Source organism: Misgurnus anguillicaudatus, chromosome 15 (genome assembly GCF_027580225.2).
Source record: "Misgurnus anguillicaudatus chromosome 15, ASM2758022v2, whole genome shotgun sequence".
In the NCBI taxonomy this organism is placed as follows: domain Eukaryota; kingdom Metazoa; phylum Chordata; class Actinopteri; order Cypriniformes; family Cobitidae; genus Misgurnus; species Misgurnus anguillicaudatus.
The window spans coordinates 24,039,640-24,061,664 of NC_073351.2; the positions used below are offsets into that span (position 1 = coordinate 24,039,640).

Sequence of the window (22,025 nt, forward strand, 5' to 3'; positions counted from 1 at the left end):
GGGGGGGGCAATATGTATATGAAGAAGGGCAATGAATTTCTTACATACAGATCTCTCAATGCATACCCAAGACAACAAAGTGCATCAGTACAATAAAACAAAATTACAATACAACACCTGCAGTTATGTAGCAGAGCAAGAAATGCCCAGGGTTCACTCCAAGCATGGTGAGACAGCATTTAGATATTATACCACCCACTGCTGAAATGGTACTGCCTTGATACACTCTTAAAAATAAACTTGCTTCACAATGCCTTAGAGCAGAGTTTTCCCAAACGGGGTGCACGAACCCCTGGTGGTTCGGGAGGGAATTGCAGGGGGTTCGAGAGTTGATTAAAACAATTAATTACATGTAAAATGTAAATAAATATACTTACAATTAAAATATCTAAATAAAACACTTACTAACAAAAACAATATATTTTATTTGTTTAATCTGCATGTCATGTGACCAACACTATAACATATAAGAAAACTGAGAACTCATGCAAAATGGACAGAAAGGCAGAGGTGGACACCACTTACGTATTTTAGTTACATTTTCCAAGCCTCTGTGCTTTATCAGAGTGTTTGTCTTGGGAAAAAATTTACTTCACTACATTCTAAAGCATAGAATCATACTGTGTATTCCTTTTATATTGCATATTATAATTGATTTAATACCTAAATTACATAAAAATTGTGTAATTTTACTTTTTCTTGAGTAAAAGTACGAAAGTACTTTTTAATTAAGTAAAAGTTAAAAGTATTAGATGTTTAAAGCAACACTATGTAGTTTTTTACCTTTAAATAATGTCTCTAAAATTATTTCAGTGATAGAACAACTTTTAACTGGACAAATTGTACTGTTGCTGCAACCTGAGCAGCCTCCTAGCTGCTACAAGCACACTCTGAAAGTGGCAGTGGAGGGTAGAGCACACAGCCCCGCCCCTCCCCCTGCCTGCAGAAGAGTATCTGATACCAAGCACTGTTGCGCTTTTCAACCACATGGGGGAGCTGTAAGTAATTTTTACATGGAAACTACATAGTGTTGCTTTAATGTACTTAAAGCAACACTAAAGAGTTTTTGCTCTTTGCTCCCCCTACAGGTTGGAAGCGGAATTGTCCAGTACCACTGTCGTAAATAATTTAGCCTACTGCAGCAAAGCTGGCTCTGATTGGATTTTAGGTCTGCCGTAAAGCAAGTTTTTGTAGTTTTCACTTGAACTACAGGACCGCGGCCCGATGGTTGGAAACTTCTTTAGTGTGGTTTTGGCCGATAGAGGGCTGCAAAGCGAATGTGAAATTGCCGTTCACCCTGTTTCGAGTGGATGAACAACTAAAACTTTATTGGAAATGTTATTTTAAGGTAAAAAAAACTCTTTAGTGCTGCTTTAAATATTAAATATAAAACAAAAACTTACTTAATAACTTAATAATTACTAAACGTAATTATGAAATGTAGTGGAGTAAAAATTATGATATATGCTTTGAAATGTATGTTTTCCAAAGAAAAACACTAATAAAACACGAATACTTGAAAATTTACTTTTAAGTAAAAAAGTAAATTACTAAGTGTCCACCTCTGCGTTCTATGTAGGCCTACCAATAAAATCAATTAACAGATGAAGTTCTATTAACAGATAATAATAACAATAACTATGTAAAATACTAATCTTTAAAATGAATGAGCATTTTTTTTAAGTTAAACATACAATTCTGATATTAAATTATTGAATTATTTACTTAAAATAACCTCAGGAGGTACACTCTCAGAAATAAAGGTACAAAAGTTGTCACTGGGACAGTACCCTTTCAAAAAGGTACACAAAAAGAGTGCATATTAGTACTTCAAAGGTACATATTGGTAGTTCAAAGATACATATTTGTACCTAAATGGTACATATTAGGACCTTTTTTAAAGGGTACTGCTCCAGTGAAAAATTCAAGGTCAAGGAGGTTAGGCTGACAAAAAGCTTGAAAACCCCTGACATAGAAGAATCTCTTTTTTGGCTGAATAGGCTTTATGCCCAGCTGCACTACTTCCTCAACTTCAGCCAGCTCCTTGTTTCCTGTCTGCCATTATTGGACAAACTGATTAATCCAGGTGTGCCTGACCTCAGTAGTCACAAACAAACTGATTAATCCAGGTATGCCTGACCTCAGTAGTCACAACAACAATAATCAGACACACCTGGATTAATCAGTTTGTCCAATAATGGCAGACAGGAAACAAAGAGCTGGCTGAAGTTCAGGAAGTAGTGCAGCCTGGCATGAAGCCTATTGTTAAAAAATGTATGCCATCTAAAAACCTTACTGTTTTAGAAAAAGTTCTTTGTAGTATTTTTTTTTTAGATCAGGGGTTCTCAAAGTGAGGTCCGGGGACCCCTGGTGATCCTCAATGCTTAGCCAGCGGTCCGCGAAATAATTTATAAATAATTTATATAATTGTGTTGTAATATTAAGAAGGAGATATTTACATATGGGGACCATGTAAGAACCATGTCAGTCTTGCTATTGTAAATTTTATGAAAGCTTTTAAGATAATTGAAAAAAGTATCCAAAAGTCCAAATGTACGGAGCCCCTATTGTGACATTAAAGTAAAAAAATCAAAAGTTTAGTTTCATGTGCTCACATGAAACTTTCGCGTGCTCATGTGAAACTTTCGCGTGCTCACGTGAAGCTTTCGCGTGCTCACGTGAAACTTTCGCGTGCTCACGTGAAACTTTCGTGTGCTCACGTGAAACCTTCAGGTGCAGATTTTTTTTTAAAAGTTTAGTTTTGCATGCGCATGTGAAACTATTGCATGCGCACGTGAAACTATCGCGTGCACACATGAAACTTTCACTTTCACGTGCGCACGCAATATTTTCATGTGCGTGCGCGATAGTTTCACGTGCGCACGCGAAACTAAACTTTATTTAATTTTTTCTCCATGTCCCCTTAGGAGCTCAGTACAAATGTAATTTGAACAGCAACAAAAACAACACAACAACACACAAGTTGAATAAGATGATTCAGGAGATTGTGTGTTTTTGCTTAATACATTTTTTTTTAAATATGCTTTAAGGTAAGAATAGGAACTATTAGAATTTAAAGGGGGTCCTTTAAAATTTTGATCCCATGTAGCTTTAGGGTTCCCTAACCATAAAAGGTTTGAAAAGCCCTGCTTTAGATTTAAAAAGATATGAAGAAAAGTTTTTATAAGAACCTCTGACTGAAAGGCTCTTTGAGGATGAGAAACCAAAAAAAAAATTGTTATTTGAATCTATGGCATCGATTTGAAGAACCTTTTAAGCACCTTTATTTAGCAGTATTAATCAAAATTAATAAAAACATAGCTGTTTACATGTGCATTCTCTAACTAAAAACTGTGTAGCACCTTACATTTATATTTCAAATTTTACATTTTTATTTACTCTTTATATATACATTCTTCTTTTCCTTATTTTCATGCTTTTAAGATCAGGTTTTATATTTTCTTCAAGACTTTTCAAGACTTTTGTTTTGGTCTTTCATTATCTTGCCAATTTAAAACACTCATATTAAAAACACTCTTACTATTGCATGCAAAATGTGCCATATAAATAAACTTTCATTGATAAATCATTCGTAGATTAAATAAAAACATCATCACAGCGTATAAAACATCCTTTTTAGTATGTAGTTTCGATTGCAAAATTTGTCTCAGAGAGAGACCAAAAGGGTTTTCAAAAATCATCTTTATTCTCAAATGGTTTATCAGATATTTATTTATTTGCCAAGATACGTCAGCCTACGTTACGAATTATCCAAATATAGGATACTTTTACAAACCTTACACAATAATCAGAGCCCACAGTCGTTGCCTATCCACACACACTCATTACTACCACTCAGCAAGCTTCCCCGTAGGCACTAAAAAACTCTCCTCTGATCATCACCACGTGCTCTTCAAAGTGATGCGTTAATGCAATGCCGTCTCCACATCGAAAAACTATCATTATTTCACAGTCGTGAGGAAGGAATGACAGAGGAGTGTACGGGAGAGGCGAGTGCAGGAAGGAGCTCCTGATCAAATGCCTGATGAGGGCGGAGGAGGAGCAGGATGCGGCGTTATGATTCCATTAATTGGAGGCTTTCTTGCAAATGACCTGAAAGCTACAATTACCTTCCACAGAAGGGCTCCATTAGGAACATCACACGCATGACACGCATACACACACACTCCTGCTTTCCTTTATTTCCCGCGATAGAGTCTTACCAGTCTAGTGCATCGCTTGCATCACGGTTTATGGCCTGTGTAATCGTGTGTATACCCGCACGTTTACGCAAACCATACACATATTTCATTGTTCAATCATGCGCAGCTATTTTCTCCTCCATCCCCTCAGCACACACACACAGACACAGATAATGACATTAGTTGTGGGACTTGGCTGGTCTCCAGGTGTCCTGATGTTCTGTAATATTGTCACTCCCATATTTCACTCTTCCTGTCCCAGCTTCTGCTAAAGCAAACTCAATCAACCCCTCCTCATTCGAGAACCAGCGGCGTGCGCCTGCCCATATCCAATGCATGAGGACTGTGTTTGCTTTGAATATACAAGGGCAGAGGTACACACACCAAAATATATTGTTTCTGCTCTGCTTGGTGAATGTATATGTCATGAGCTCGGAGTGTGATTGTGTCTGTCACTGTTGATGTAAGTCACACAAATGCTTGTGTTTTTCCTCTAATATATTTCTATTTGGATACTATGCAGCAATGTTTTAGTACGCGAGACCGGTCTCGGTCTCCAGAGCAGACTTGGGACCATTTGAGACCATGATTTGTTTTCAGTTTTGTCTTGGTCTTAGAATAAGACGACTCAGGATTTTATTTCAAGAACGGCCGCAAAGCCACACCTATGTGGTGATGTCACTAAACTGCAGTGCATTGACAGATTTATTTTTTAACATTGTTAATGCGATTAAATTTAAAATAGTGTTTTGGTTTATTATTTTATCAGGACCTTTTTAAAGGGACAATCTACTTTTTTTTAAAAATATGCATATTAACCAATGAGTTTGGATATTTTTCCTATTTAAAACTTGACTCTTCTGTAGTTACATCGTGTACTAAGACCGACAGAAAATTAAAGTTGTGATTTTCTAGACCGATATGGCTAGGAACTATACTCTCATTCGGGCGTAATAATCAAGGACTTTGCTGCTGTAACATGATCGCAGGAGGCGCAATGATATTACGCAGCAGCCGAAAATAGTCCCCTTAGTATCTTTCAATAGCTGTCCAAAACTGCCTACTTCCATACTCTGTTATACGCGAAAAGCAGTGGTATTAGGTCTGAATTCATAGTATTTGAAAAACAGTGCGCGAAAGGTACCTGGATGACCTACTACTTCCGGAAAGATCCCAAAGTGTTAATTTGATGGACACTTTATTGTCCTTATTGTCCCCTCAGAAGAGGAGTTATCCAACCAAGAAGAAGGAGAGCAGTTGTTATATTCAAAAATGTCTATTCAAATGCAAATACATATATTAAACATCTGTCCCTTGTGGTTAAATTGCCCTTGTTTAACGTCATTCCAGTTTATGACTAACTTGTTTTATGACATCGTATGTCTCATGATGTATCAACAAGGTGGATGTAGTACATCCAAATTCATTTATCAATATTCATACTATACACTCACCTAAAGGATTATTAGGAACACCATACTAATACTGTGTCTTTGACCCCCTTTCGCCTCCAGAACTGCCTTAATTCTACGTGGCATTGATTCACATGGTGCTGAAAGCATTCTTTAGACATGTTGGCCCATTTTGATAGGATAGCATCTTGCAGTTGATGGAGATTTGTGGGATGCACATCCAGGGCACAAAGCTCCCGTTCCACCATATCCCAAATATGCTCTATTGGGTTAAGATCTGGTGACTGTGGGGGCCATTTTAGTACAGTGAACTCATTGTCATGTTCAAGACACCAGTTTGAAATGATTCGAGCTTTGTGACATGGTGCATTATCCTGCTGGAAGTAGCCATCAGAGGATGGGTACATGGTGGTCATAAAGGGATGGACATGGTCAGAATCAATGCTCAGGTAGGCTGTGGCATTTAAACGATGCCCAATTGGCACTAAGGGTCCTAAAGTGTGCCAAGAAAACATCCCCCACACCATTACACCACCACCACCAGCCTGCACAGTGGTACAAAGGCATGATGGATCCATGTTCTTATTCTGTCTACGCCAAATTCTGACTCTACCATCTGAATGTCTCAACAGAAATCGAGACTCATCAGACCAGGCAACATTTTTCCAGTCTTCAACTGTCTAATTGTGGTGAGCTTGTACCAATTGTAGCCTCTTTTTCCTATTTGTAGTGGAGATGAGTGGTACACGGTGGGGTCTTCTGCTGTTGTAGCCCATCCGCCTCAAGGTTGTGTGTGTTGTGGCTTTACAAATGCTTTGCTGCATACCTCAGTTGTAACTTGTGGTTATTTCAGTCAAAGTTGCTCTTCTATCAGCTTGAATCTTTATCTTCTGACCTCTAGCATCAACAAGGCATTTTCGCCCACAGGACTGCTGCATACTGGATGTTTTTCCCTTTTCACACCATTCTTTGTAAACCCTAGAAATGGTTTTTGCGTGAAATCCCAGTAACTGAGCAGATTGTAAAATACTCAGACCGGCCCGTCTGGCACCAAAAACCGTCCCAAGCTCAAAATTGCTTAAATCACCCTTCTTTCCCATTCTGACATTCAGTTTGGAGTTCAGGAGCTTGTCTTGACCAAGACCACACCCCTAATTGCATTGAAGCAACTGCCATGTGATTGGTTGATTAGATAATTGCATTTATGAGAAATTGAACAGGTGTTCCTAATAATCCTTTAGGTGAGTGTATAGTACATATACTGTTTTAACGGTCGAAGAGTTGGTACTTAGTAGTACCTGTGGCAGTATGCTATTTCAGATGCAGCATTGGTCTTCTTGACACACTCCAGTCTTGGTCTTGGTTCAGGTGGTCTTGACTACAATCCGACTATGTTGTTTGTACCTGTAACTGTATTATTGCAGTACAGCATCAAAATCATAGGTCAGCTTTTCTTTAAACCTTGGACCAATGTCAAACAAGAAACTGAACATATGTGATGTGTTACAAAGCCAGTGGTGTGCGCACTTACTGAGCATCATCAATAAAGGTACATGACATACAACTGAAGATCAAAAGACAGCGGGATTCTCCTTCCAGTCCACTCCTGGGACAGCATAACATGACCCTGTCACTCAAACACACCTGGCCTGACAGAACAGCTGTTCTCTGTTTCTATGGGAACGGGGCCTTGGTGAAGAGGGCATGATCTGAAACAGGTGAGAGAAAGCGTACACGCAAATGGAAATCGGTCAGTCCGTGCATCTGCCAATCAACAAATCAAACAGTCTGTCTCATATTGAGAAAATCACTTTAAAGGGATAGTTCACTCAAAAATGAAAATTCTGTCATCATTTACTCACTCTCATGCTGTTACACACCTGTATTTATTTGTTTTGTTGTGATGAACACTAAGGAAGATATAACTGACCAAACTGATCAGAGGCCCCATTGAATTCCATAGTAGGAAAAAAGAATACTATGTAAGTCAATGACCACGTTTACATGCACACCAATAATGCGATTATTTCCAATAATGCGAGTAAGGTCTTAATCGCAGTAAGATGTTTACATGACTGGAGCTAACCTCTTCACTCCTGTTTACATGCAGTTTTTTTTTCCGGATTATTCACACATAGCCCAATGCAGAGCACAAATGATGACCTCACATATATGGTCCACTGTTTTAATTTACTTACGTTAAATGACAAACACGTTGTTATAGATTCATTATCCGGTGCCGTGACGAAGATATAAATATGACAGTGCCTGTAAAGGGCGTTCACATGATATAAAAATATAGTTTTAAAAATCGTTTTATATTAAAGATAATAGCAGAGCTCACACAACAACTATAACGATAGCGATTTTGGCACATGATGAACGATAAACCATTGACAGCCAATCAAATATTTGAACTTGAAGTGCACACGCACTTAAAATGCAGTAGAAAGCTCTTTCATTGCTGAGGTTATAACATAAAATTACCTCAGGTATCCAGAGCTGATGCAGTTGTTGCCGTGAAATTTTTCTACCACACTGACTACGCCAAAAGGTAAGCTATTAACCTAGTACATTCATTGTTTAGTTACGCGAAACGCAGCGAGTTGAGGACATCTGCTGGTTTCCCGCTGTGTAAATGCAACAAGAACAGCATACATTCAGTGACATGTAAACAATTTCAAAAAAGTTTTTATTACAAGAAATATCCAATATTAGGTAATGCCGCGTTCATTGAGCGAATTAGCATGAAGTTATCATTATGATGTGTCACTAATATATTTATCGTTATAATTATCCTTATAATGTCCCTTAAAGCTTTTATACACTGCTGTCGTGTTATTTGAGCTGTTTCTCAATGAAGGCAGACTGCTGACAGCGAGTCGTGTTGGCAGAGTTCATGTAAAACTTCCTAATGTCAAGTTTAAAACGAATTTGTGCTTAAGGTGCGTGACTAAAACACACACGCACTTCAGTTAGTGCGGTATAAATGCGATTAAAGTGTTTACATGGATGCATACTGCAATTATAAACGGCGTACCCCACCTCTTTTAATGCGATTATACTTACTGCGATTATGAGCTTAATCGCATTATTTTTATCGAATTATTGCGTTAACATGAGGTAAAGTATAATCGCAGTATTGACAAAATCCCATTATAATCGTATTATTGGTGTGCATGTAAACGCGGTCAATGAGGCCTCTAATCGGATATTGATTAGGTTCAAAGAAGAATATCAATAACTAATGGGTGACTTAAGGTTTACTAGCTTCATTGTGCAGATGTGTAACTGTGAAGAAAGAGAGAAAAAAACAAAGGACAAAAAAAAGTCCAGTTGAGTCTGCTGTTAGGCACACTTATACTTACTTGTATTTTCTTTAAAGGATTAGTAAATTTTCTTTAAAAAAAAAATGCATGTCATCCAAAATGTTGATGTCTTTCTTTGTCCAGTCGAGAAGAAATTATGTTTTTTGGGGAAAACATTCCAGGATTTTTTTTATTTTAATGGACTTTAATGGACCCCAACAAATAACAGTTTTAATGCAGTTTAAAATTGCAGTTTCAAAGGACTCTATACGATCCCAAACGAGCCATAAGGGTCTTATCTAGCGAAACGATTGTAATTTTTGACAAGAAAAAAATGCACTTTTAAACCACAACTTCTCATCTATCTCTTGTCCTTGACGTGACAGCGCGACTTTACGCAATACATCATCACGTCAAGAGGTCACAGATGACGTATGCGAAACTACGCCCCAGTGTTTACAAAGGACCGTTCCGACTTGTTTTATGTCGAACGATACTAATTAATGTCTTTGTGTCAGTTTATTGTTTAAAATGGTCCGCAAATGTGCGTTTCATATATGTAACACGTGACCTTTTGACGTCACTACGCAATTACGTGAGGTCGCGCTGGCGCGCCACAGAACCGGAGACAGACGAGAAGCCGCGGTCCAAAAGTGCATATCTTTTATTTTTCTTGTTAAAAAAACAATCGTTTCGCTAGATAAGACCCTTATGCCTCATTTGAGATCGTTTAGAGTCCTTTGAAACTGCAATTTTAAGTGTGTTGGGGTCCACCAAAGTCCACCAAAACGAGAAAAATCCTGGAATGTTTTCCTCAAAAAACATAATTTCTTTTCCACTGAACAAAGAAAGACTTCAACATTTTGGTTGACATGTTGATGAGTAAATTATCTGGATTTTTTTAAAGAAAAATGACAAAACATTTAATAATGATGACATAGGAAGCAGTGTGAGATATCTTTCAATATGAAGGGCAGAAATATCTCATGTGACTATATAGGACTGTGTGTGCGTTTGGTGGTATAACAGGAAAAAATGGCTTAGGAGAGTTTCAAGCTGCAGGGAACCCAGACTGTTAGAGTCGCCCACTTGACCCAAACAGATGTTGAGTCAACTGTGTGTGTGTTTGTGTCTACATAATATGACCTCTGACAGACTGCAAGACAAAACATTTTGTGCTGATGAAGCTCCCTTGAAATAGAATTTGTTGTTCCGGTGAAGCCCCGCCTCGGTTTACACATATGCCCAAACACAAAAACACCTGACCAAAGGTTTTGCTCTCGCTCTCTCTCTCTTTCTCTGCCTTTCATCACATGCTCTTTTTTCATTTCGTGTTTGCTGAGGAATATTGAAAATAAATGTCAGCGAATCCTCATCCTTCTCTCAACAAATTGAGATCAGTTGACAGACTTTTAGTAGTTCTGTTATGTCTGCAATTGAAGGCTAAATACAGTAAGATTTAAGTGATTTCCCCCATTTTTGCTCTTCCGTGTCACAGCTAATCACCCGTTGGATAAGATCGCACCCGAATTGTCATTTATCCATTAAGAAGCAGCTGTTACTGTACACACTGTAATCTTGTAATATCATAAGGAACGAATATTTCAGACTGTTTTGTTCTTAATACAGTTTAGGGTTAACAATAGCACTCTGTACTGTAGATCTTGTAACTAATGCTAAAGATTGCATAACCTTTTTGAAGGTTAATGATGCTCCACATGCTCTCTGCTCTCGTGGTGAAGCTACAAGAATTGGCAAACTTAGGTAAGTGAAATGTTCAGCACATAACTTTTGCCTTCGAAGGAAAGGTCAAAACAACAGTTACAAAACAGACATGTTAAAAAGTTAAATACAAACTCATCTTGTCAATATGTCTGAGAATCATGGGTAATATACAACCCAGATTGATAAGATGTAGTAGTGCAACACTAACTTACCACTTACTGCAAAGCATAGATTCAATATATTAATTTTTTTAATAGCACATGAAACGGTAGGCATTACCTTTCATTTTTAAATTGACAGTAAGTAGGGTTTTAAGTGTTTTATAAAGCAAAATCAATGTCTTTATTCATAAATATGTCCTCGTTGGTGTCAAATGACCTCTGCCAGGGATCTGACTTTTCTTTGTAAGCTTAGAATTTCTTCTCTTTACTTGGGAGGCTTCCATGTCGCTCCGTACTGATAAACTATAATAGCAGAGAGGGACAAAAAGCACTAGCCTACCAGCGCGTTCCCACAATGCGTTTTCATTCAGAACACGTGAACTAGCTGAAACGAACAAGGAGATTGGTGATTACATAACGGCTACCGTAGTTGCAACACGCATTTGGAAAAGCGAGGCGCTAGAGAGCAATATTCGTTTGAATGCAAAGTACAATTTCACCACTAGATGCGGGAAAATCCTACTTATTGTCCCTTTAAGAGTTTATTCAAAACAGAGTCTCATAATCTTAACTCTTTCACCGCCAGCATTTAAAAAAAAGTTGCCAGCCAGCGCCAGCGTTTTTCATGATTTTCACCAAAGTTTAATGCCTTCCAGAAAATGTTCTTCTTCAGATATATAAACATTCAGAGTGATCTTTAAAACAAACACGAACATGCAGCAGCTTGCCAGAGGGCAATACTTCCGGGTTTAAAAAGTTGCGGAAGGGTGCCACCTAGTGGATAATAGCGGTATTGCGGAAAGACGGAAATACTCGTCATTGCCGGGGAAGCGTTTTCTCTTAATTGACGAGATATCTCGTCAATGGCGGGGAAAGAGATAAAGAACACCTATGGTCCAATTCACTTTACATTTCCTTTGGTGTGTAATTGTGTATTAGTAAATGTTAACGATATGCAAAAGGTACATACCCCAAAGTAAACGATGACGCAAGTAATCGTCTCCAATGTAAATCTCTTTTCTTGGTCACAAGACCAAGAAAAGAGCCTGATGGCCAGTAGATCTACATCTGAAGGCCAAAGTATAATTTCCCATTTTTAGGGTCTGTGTACAGGGTGTGTGACCACTGGATTTTTGAAATCCTGTGTACATTGCACACATAGGTTGTGTGTACATGTATGATACAAATAAACTATACTTCACAAGGCTGTGCGCGTAAAAAACAGACTATACTTCAGGCTTGAGATGTCACTGGAATAGATCTATGAATAGCAAAGGGTTACACAGTCAGGTCACTGTTTTTGTTGTGAATTGGTAAAATAAGGATAGGGAGGTGCTGAGGAGAGAATTGAGGGATTTCAGCTTAGCTTTGGTGGGGCATGGAGTCGATTTCTCGGCAGGAGGAGGCAGTAATTGCTCGTGGGTCCTTAATGAGTCCGGAGGGCCTGAAGAACAGCTCTTCATCCAAGAGCCAGACAGGTGGTCTGCTCATCCTAATGGGGGAAGTGACTGGCCCCTGATGTGACATCAAACTCAGCCTCTCACACCTGCCACCTTTGTGTTTGTGTGTGTGAGGGTGTATGGCGGGGCACTAAACATCAGAAAAGACAAACAAGATGGTAAGAGACAAAGAGGAAACATTCAGTTCTTTTGTAACAACTCATCAAGTACACAACTATATTGTCTCTGAACTATTAATAGATACAATTTTACAAACTTGACTTGTTGGCCCAACAGTTGATAAAGCTGTAATTCTTGACGGAAGTCCCGATGCAGAGTACTGTAGTTGTTGATTTCAAAGCCAGCTGAACAACATCATCTTTTGTTCATCAATTAACATTTTACAGAATTAAATTATGCTTAAGCGTCCTATCATTATTGACTTTGTTCAACACACTGTATTTAAAAGTCCCTGTGGCTTCGCAGCTTAATGATGCTTTGAAATCCGAGCATAACTGATGTTGTTGGTGGTGCTCATTAGCGGTGATCATTGTTAAGCAGGCAGGCTTTTCTCCAGTGCAATGTGCACCTTTGCAGCACTGGAAGTAGGGCGTGACGTTAACAAATGTCACTAATGCATGATGACAGACACCAGAGTATTACTCAGAGCATACTATTACACAACACAGATGACACTAGAGGGACGGCCAGTAGCAGAAACAAAATTCACAATTACACAAACACGTCTGTTCTTTTTACTTATACATTTACATTTTTTGCATTTGGAAGATGCATTCATCTAAAGCATGGATGCTCAATCTTGGTCCTGGAGGGTCCCTCCAGGGCCAAGCTTGGGCACCCCTGATCTAAAAGCCTAAGTATGGTCCACTTTTATGCGTACGCGAGGGTCCGCATACAGTGCCTGCGTACTGAAAGCACAGCGCCAGATTTTTGAAACCCTGCGTACATTTTACTTGTAGGTCGCGCATGCACTTACAGGAGAATGTAATGTGTAGCCCATGAGATGCATTGCATCATCTGTGTACACGTACGAGCCAAATGAACTATACTTTGCAAGGCTGTGTATTCGACCATGCACGTACGTTTGTGTACACGTAAAGGTCTTTACACACCGGGACGTTTTTCGTGCGCGGTTATCATCGACGCTTTACGTGACGTTTTTCTGCTTTCACACCCAAATTATTTTTACTGGCGCTGAGCCGAGTGAGGTGCAAATTCACTCCCTGGACATTAGATGGCGCTTAATACAAAACAGATATCCCGGTACACAAGGTGGCGCTGTGAGACGTTATGCAACTGTTCTGACACCCACTTGTCACACAGAAAAAGAGAGCCAGTATTTACACTCGCGTGAAGTCAATAACCATTCATATACGATTTTTGGTTAACGGGCAAGCAAACAAACACGGATCTTTTAAGTAACAGTTCGAGCTCCAGCGATAGTGATGAAGTTATTCTTGTTCTGTTGAATAAAGAAACACGACCGAAAAGACGCAGATATTGGGTACATCCAATCGTTGCGAGAAGAGAAGAACACGGGGAGTTCTACCGACTGATACAAGAGTGAAAAATGTATCATGATCGTTTCCGGGAGTATTTTCGAATGTCCGTGGGTGAGTTCGAAACTTTACTCCAACAACTAGCGCCCTCGTTGACAAAGGAACAACCAAACGACCGTAAACCTGTCGACCCAGAGCAAGAAACAGACTTTAGTCTGGGTTTTATGGTGCATATATTTTGGTTACAAAGGCTAGTGCAATGCACTACCAGCAGGGTGATTCTCGCAAAATTAAACTTATAAGGTGTCGTGAAACATTTTTATAAAAAAGTAAATGCAAAGTAAGAGTATCAAAATAAGAAGCATACAGTTACAAACATCTCTTCATGTACTATTTTGCACATGATTTTAAATGACATCATACAAACCAATTTTGTTGTTTTTTCCACATTTAAGAGGAAATATTTAAAATATAGGAAATATTTTTTAAATCCTCTAAAAATAATGATTATAGTAAAGTCAGACCTTAATCTTATATGTGTAAAAAAATTGGCTACAAGGGCTTTTAAAAAATTCTGATGCTGGACACCTTCTAAATCTGGATTTCGTGAGAATCACCCAGCTGAATTACAGGAAAAGGACTTTTAATATTTTCATGCATGGGCTAATTATATTTAAGGTATAGGGATGTCAAAATATGCAATTTCCCATATTCGATGATCATTTAAATTAACGATCAATCAATCGAATAATCGTTAACAGTAATAGTGCAATAAGCCATTACAGCAGTGACATATAGCCAATGACATAAAAGTGTGCGTAAAAATGCCAGCTTCCTCACGCGAATTAAAAGTTTTTATTTTGTCTAAATAACATGCTAGTGGGATTGTAAAATGAGTCAATGTAGTTGGTGTTTTGATAAAAATCATCAATTGAATCTCGTAATGAAATATAATGACTAATAGACACAGTAAACTCCACTTCATAACAGGCACTCCGCACAGTCGGATGAAAGTCCGTGCGTCCATGACAAAATACGTTTTCATTATCATGAACAAGTGTTACTTTTCTAGTTGTTCACCTTGCTTTCTGAGTCGTTGATACATCACTTGTTGTAATTATATCCAAGAAGCACACAAAGGGCACTTTTTTCTGTCGTCACCTCAGCTTTAGACCTGCGGCGTATTTTCAGCAAAGATGCTTATATTATAAGACTTCAACCTTCCATTAGAAAATCCGTTTAGCGTGTAGCGCCTCAGCCAGTCATGATGATGATCAATGATATATGTTGTGGGCGTTCAGAGTGTAACGACAGTCAGTTACAGTTTACATTTAACAGTTTCTTGCCAGAATGTAAGTTTTACATTTTAATCTGTTTATTAAAAACGGCTTCTGGTCTCCTTCCCTGTGTAAAGCAGCGTTAGCAGCGTTGCTATGCTAATCTTGCAGGCTTCCCTGAAGAGGGTCTTTGCTTTCAGTATCCTAACTGTGTTTAGATTTTCGGCATCGGAACCTGAAGCCGTTTCTCAATACCAAGTACGCCAAACTCGGACTTGTGTCCTTCGTAGTTCGACTCGGAAGAACGAACTCCTGACGCGAAATGCATTCTGGGAAACTGTCATAAGTCCACACAAGTCTCCTCTGATGCATCCTCGATAAAATGGGCGGATCAAGAACACATCCGGGAATTTTATGTGAACTTGCGCTTGATGCGAACTTTGAATTGGAACAGTACTTGGGCCGCGACTGATGACGTTTCACAAGTCCACAAGAACACAAGTACAGACAAGAACGCATATTGAGAAACGGCTTCAGATCCACTGCGGATGCCATTTCGTTGCGTTAGCAGCCAGCCTCGTCTCAAATGAGGTTATAAAGCCCAAGTGAGTGTTTGGCATCAAGCATCGTTGTGATCATGGCTAGTTTAACTTCTTCGCGCTTGTTTAATTTTTTCACCAGCTGTATGTGCTTTGCGCCGGACACACGTGCTTGTTTTGTCGACAATCGTTAATTTTTATCGATTTAATTCTTATCGACAATTAATCGAAGATCGATTAATTGTTAACATCCCTAATTTAAGGCATTATTTTGTATGTTTACCTCATGAGGACTGATGGCCTCTCACCACAATGCAGGTGTTTTATGGTTTTACTAACCTTGTGCAGACCTCGAGTAGCAAAACTTCCAGAATGGTTTGAGCTGTTTCAGCAGGGTACACTGAAAAAATGTTATGTTGAATTTACTTAATTTTATCATGACAAGAAGATGCACACAATTAATTTATCTAACTCCAGATATATTTTTTAAGTTGAGTGTACTTATAATTTATCAATTGAGTGTACTTATATTTTATATGTAATTTCAGATTAATTATATTCATAATTATTTTGAGTAGAATTTGCTAAATTTTTTTATGTTCAGTACACTAAAATTAATTATGTGCAAACAAATCAATTTAATGGTTTAATTTCTACATACTAAAATTAAGATAATCCAATCGTTTTTTAAATCTCTTATTCTATTTAACTTTTCACATTTAACTGCCACATTATGTTGAGCAAGTAAGAAGAGACTCAATAGATCTCAGTACTGGCATAAGCACAGTTATTGCTTACATCATGATTTTCATCGTGTCGCCTATTGTCTATACACAAGCACCACTCTTCTGAATGATGGTAACCACAAAACTCAAAACAGAAACAGAAATTCCTCTAAATCTCAAAGATAATTTAACCTGAAACACTAACAAGTCTTTCATTTTGGTTAAAAACCCCAAAAATTGTGTTTAATTTCAAATTTTACTCTCCAAATGCAGTCCAATGCAAAGCATGCTGGGAAGTACAAGCTCACTGCCTAGTTAGTTATATTTACTTAAATAATTCAAGTAGTTTCCACAAAAAATTTCCTTCTTACAAATTTGGGTGGATTTACCTAATAAAATTAAGTGAAATTTACTCAATAATTGGTTAATTTAGAATTAACTTAAATTTTGTGTTATTTTTACTTTTTACATTTTTTAATAGAATTTAGTAATTTCTTTTAAGTTAAATTTACTAAGGCACAGAATCATTTTTTTCAGTGTAGTTAATTTTTTTTACATGATTTTAAAAAAATATAAAGAAAAAAGAAGGCTAAGTTTTCTGTAAAGTAAGTAAATATCCATGTACTTAACTGCATGACAATTTACTATTATGAACATGCATGAGCATATACTTACTTACCACTCACCATATACAAAATATATAGAAAAAATAAACAAATAAAATAGGCTTGCTGACTCATTGTAGCCGATAGCTTTGGTTTCCATTGTGATCCTTGCAACACAACAACCCGCACGACTCTGTTGTTGTTGCATACGCAACAACGCAACTCCAGTGCAGCAGTCTTTGTGTGTCTGGGTATGTGAAAAGCCCTCTGCAGGAGTCCCGGGTTCAGCTCTGTCAGACCCAGCCACCCCGCTCCCACCGAGAGCCCGTTCAACAGATGGCATCGTGGCATTGCCCTACAGGAGTGGCCTTCTCTCTTCCCCGAAAACCCGGCACTTCACCCCATCCAAGCTAAGCCCCCCCGTCGCACACTTTAATTACCGCCGCCGCTCCTGCTCCTCGCCCCGTTCTCCCAGTGAGCCACGTGGTTGGGCGGGGGTACATTTGGGAGTAATTTAGCAGAGCTTGGAGCAGTTGCTAAGGTGCTGGTGGTGATGGGGAGCTGCAATCTGGAGCGAGACTTTCCTCTTGCTGCGCAGAAGCGTCACAGTTTGAACTGAAGTAAACAAACAAAGCCACCTGTGGAGAGAGGTGTGTGAATGAGTATGACGGTATCTAGTGCATAAGCACACTATAACACACAGTCAGCCAGCTTTCACCATATAGGCACCTATTTTGGGAAGTAAACAAACACATAGGCGGATAAATAAATACTAAGGCTTGTGTACGGAGGTGGGCGTATGTCGGTATGGTGCCATATGAGGTGCGTAGAGCTCAGGACGAAACAGATGGAGCAGCTGGAGTAGAAACCAGAGGATCAGGGATGGGCGGGGCACGGCGAGCGCCGCCAAAAGAGTGTCAGAGGAGACAGGATGGAGACAGAGCACGGTACAGTCGGCACACTCTGATTGGCTGCAGTCTTTGGTACAGAAATGTAACTGTTTTGGAAATGGATCTACATGTCTTGCTGGTACTGTAGATATATTCTGAGGAGTTACCCGGGTTGGTTATAGGCCTACAGTATACAAGTTTGGGTGGGAGCGAGCGTGCTTCACTAATGAGCGTCTGGACGGCCCCATGATTGCTGTGGATGCCTGTATGAGTGTGTGTTGGTTTGGGCGCAGGAGGAAGGGTTAGGCTAAATGAGCCACATTAATAACCTGTGTCAGCAGGTCTAGAGAGCAGAAGTGCTCAGGATGACCGGGGAAACAGATGAGGGAAGAAAAAGAGCCTCACAGGCATCACTTTCACTATTTATGAGAGAGACTTTAAGCTGAAATCGATGGGTAACGCTGCGCAAAAGTGCATATTTAAACAATAAAACATTTACAACACAATGAACATTTACAACAACCGGTGTGTGTGGATATAAATTTTGATATTGATTAAATCAGTGTCTTTGTATCAACAAATCCAGTCTGCAATGAACACAATGACTCCCTTCTAGAGCTGCAATAACTAATCAAATATTTGATGATGATAATAGACGATAATAATCAATAATGAAAATAGTGTTCAACGGATGTCATTATGGATTAGTTTGGTCACTTGCTCACCTTCCCACGGCAACAGGGCGAGCTGCGAGGTTATAAAGTCAGACACATCTGCTCCATAATAGACAAATGCACTTGTATTAAACTAATAACTTTTATTCACAAACATTGCCCGTTTGCCTCCGCCATCGTCCTGTCAATTATTCTTACGTTATCATGTAACTCCTACTGTTCTTGTGCATCGCACTGTATGGTGCAGCAGCTCATGCCGTTGTGATGGGGCAATGGCCAAGTGACATCACAGATCAAACTAATCAATAATGACATTTGCTGAACACTTTTACTACAGATTATAATTGACTATTATGGAATATTCAGAAAAAGGAACCACACACGACACTCCGAACACTTATTTTGAATAAGCTGCCCTCGGTTGAGCAGTCATGAGCCACCACTGGGTAATTTATTATAGTTTGTTAAAATTGCCACTTTGTAGGTTTGAGAAAAATTTGCCATTTTTGGGTGTGTCCTTTTAAATGTAAATGAGTTGATCTCTGCACTAAATGGCAGTGCCGTGGTTGGATAGTGCATATTAAGGGGTGATATTATCCCCTTCTGACATCACAAGAGGAGCCAGAGAATGGTTTACCAAAACAGTTACTGGGTTGATACTATTCACATTTTCTATGTTGATAGAAGCACTGGGGACCAATTATAGCACTTAAACATGGAAAAAGTCTGATTTTCATAATATGTCCCCTTTAAAGGGACTTTGAATGACAGCATCTTAATTCAAGTCTAATACCTGAAAAGGTTAACTTGTATAATTACAAATGCAATATTGTTAACAGGACAGTTTTTTTTTTAATCAAGAGGCAATTAAATAACTTATACTTTAAATGCAACATGACTAGTAATTGTCTCTATTTTTGCTTCACGAATGCAAAAAAGGCCAAAGCAAGAAAAAAAATATTACATTACAGCCGTATATTTTTAACCTTTTACACTGTCAGAATAATTTTCTGTACTGTATTCGGTACTGTATTATTCACTGAGCTGTGTTATTAAAAAAATATTACTGTGAAATATTACAGTAAATATATCTGTTCTGCTTATAAGCATGTGATACGCAGATAAGAAATGTCTCACAGTTCGATAACCTCGAAATGAAGAACCTAACATACAAAATCGAATAAATGACGCTCAGTGATTCAGTAAACCTGATGCAATTTACTTACTGTACATAATAGATTACACTTATATGCCCAGTTATATCAAGATGTCAGTTAAAGATCTACTCATAGGTTTTGTACTGGTAAATTAGCATTGCATTTTGACATATAAAAAAAATTTCAGCAGAATAAAAATGATAACTAATATAGTACATGTGACAAAAAAGCTTACGTTACACCCTATATATTCAGAATTTAATACAGAACAATAACCTACAAGGCACAAAAAATAATGTTTCTGGATCTAAGTATCAAAGGTCACATATCCAGTGGTGAATGCATAAGCTGGGCAACTGCCAAGTAATGCTTTTATATTAGTAATATGTAATGCTAATCATTGGCTGAAATGTTAACAAAATAAGTCATCAAAATTCAAGTCTAATGACTTGATGGTTACCTGTGTTTGCAGTTTGACTATATGGGAAAGTTCATTGATTTATACCTTTTGAAAGCATGTGATGATAAAAACAACAATGATGAATGATGAAGATCACGTATGTGTGTGTGTGAACATTAGTGATTTCGGTAAATTTAGCACGAGTGACTCACTGTGCGGATGTAACACCCACTTCCATCTGCAGGGGTGCACGTGTCTTTCTTTGAAAGCCCATCTTAACTATTCTTGTGCGTTTGAATGTCCTAACTAAACAGAAGAAAGCTAGTTAAAATTCTGCACATCTTTACTTACAAATGTAAGATATTAGGATGGTTTTAGATATTTGTCAGTTTTGGAAAAACTGGTGTCCCCTTTTTACTGAAATGGTGTTGGTACTTACAGACGTTATTACACAATGTTAATGATCTAAGCGTATTGTCTAAAGCGCACGGCCTAAATAGGTGTGTCCTAATCCACTTTTGCTAATTTAATGATGGGAAAAATGGTTTGTGCGCCAAGCGCACATTCAAAAAGGGTTGTTCATATTCTCCTAATGGGAGTAATGGGTGTGTTTTGGGCGTAACATGCAATAAACCAATGAGAGACTTATCTCTCATCCCCCTAAAAGCCAGTTGCGCTGGCGCTATGTCTAATCCCTATTTAGATGACCGACTTTGTAAACTTAAAAACTAAGGGGATCAGTTTAAGATTGATGTTAAAAAATTGTGTTTTTTCATTTGTATTGAAATTGTTTTTTTTTTTTTATTAAAACCTTTAAAAGACGTTTTCTTTTAGTCATGGAAGGAAAAATAGCAGGCTTTTAATTGCTGTAAATGTATGGATATCCAACATCATCAAAAAATAATTTACAAGTATGTAAGAAAAGGTTTGTACTTTAAAAATACTTTATTTGTAACGAACAGGAGATAAAGAATTTACAAACTAGCGGAGAGCCGTTTCAGCACCCGGACAGCACCATGAGTTTTTTTTTAATAGTGCAGTGTGTATTTTTTAAAAGGATCTCTTGACAGAAATGCAAAATAATATACAAAACTATATTATCAGGGGTGTATAAAGACCTTTTTTAATGAACCGTTATGTTTTAATTACCTTAGAATGAGTTTTTATCTACATACACAGAGGTCCCTTTCGTGGAAGTCACCATTTTGTGCCGCCAGATGCTCTTAACGGAAAAACATTTTTTACTAAGTTGTCTCCGTCTATGACATGTTTTTCTGGTGGCAGCTATAGCTTCTCTATGCATTAAAAAAGAAACTGCACCTTTAAAGCATTACTTTAAAAATGTTTTTCATCTCACCATATCCACAGCTACAGAGTCATCATATACAATAAATCTGTAAGGTAGCATTTAAAAAACATTTAAAAATATATGCAATATTTGCATTTGTTTAAAGCAAAACATTTAATTACTTACCAGCAGTGATGGGAGTAACGCGTTACAAAGTATGCATTGCGCCGGGTGTATGATAGAGCCCAAATGAAGAGTGTGTCTTATTTTATCATATTTCGATTATAAGCTAGAATTAATACATGGTCTTCTTGGTTATAACAATATAACATACAATATTTAGACTGCTAATAAACCTATTTTACTTCAGATATATACAGTAGCTAATAAAAATAATAGTAAGTAACTGTCATGCTGAACAAAAACTTTAGGCCCAAATGAATATGCCTCACACTGTATAGGCCACTTGAGGTGTAGACAAATGCAATGATAATAATTACAGTGATTTAGTTTTGTTTTGTCTATGATGAGTACAGCTTATACAGTAATGCATTACAAGCATCAGGTACAAGAGATCACACTTGCCCTTTCCTTAAGGAATAAGGTGGTTCCAGATTATGCACTGACACTACCATCCTGTCTTTGGGATGGGGTAAGGGTTTACCTCCTTAACTTTGAGTCTCTATGATCTCCAGGCTCTCTA

The 22,025-nt window shown here is 38.1% G+C and overlaps 1 long non-coding RNA gene across 2 annotated transcripts in view; it reads right to left on the reverse strand.

The window, feature by feature from the left end:
- LOC129419438 (uncharacterized) overlaps positions 1 to 7,602 on the reverse strand; it is a 38,260-nt gene extending 30,658 nt beyond the window's left edge. Inside the window, exons 1-2 of one of the 2 annotated variants that reach the window (XR_008636518.2) lie at positions 7,146 to 7,602; positions 6,913 to 7,024 (exon numbers count right to left, since the gene is read on the reverse strand). This is a non-coding gene — a long non-coding RNA (uncharacterized lncRNA). Of the gene's footprint in view, positions 1 to 117; positions 2,005 to 6,912; positions 7,025 to 7,145 lie in introns of those variants that run through there. The other variant, XR_008636517.2, reaches the window with a different exon arrangement.
- Positions 7,603 to 22,025: the final 14,423 nt, after the last annotated feature.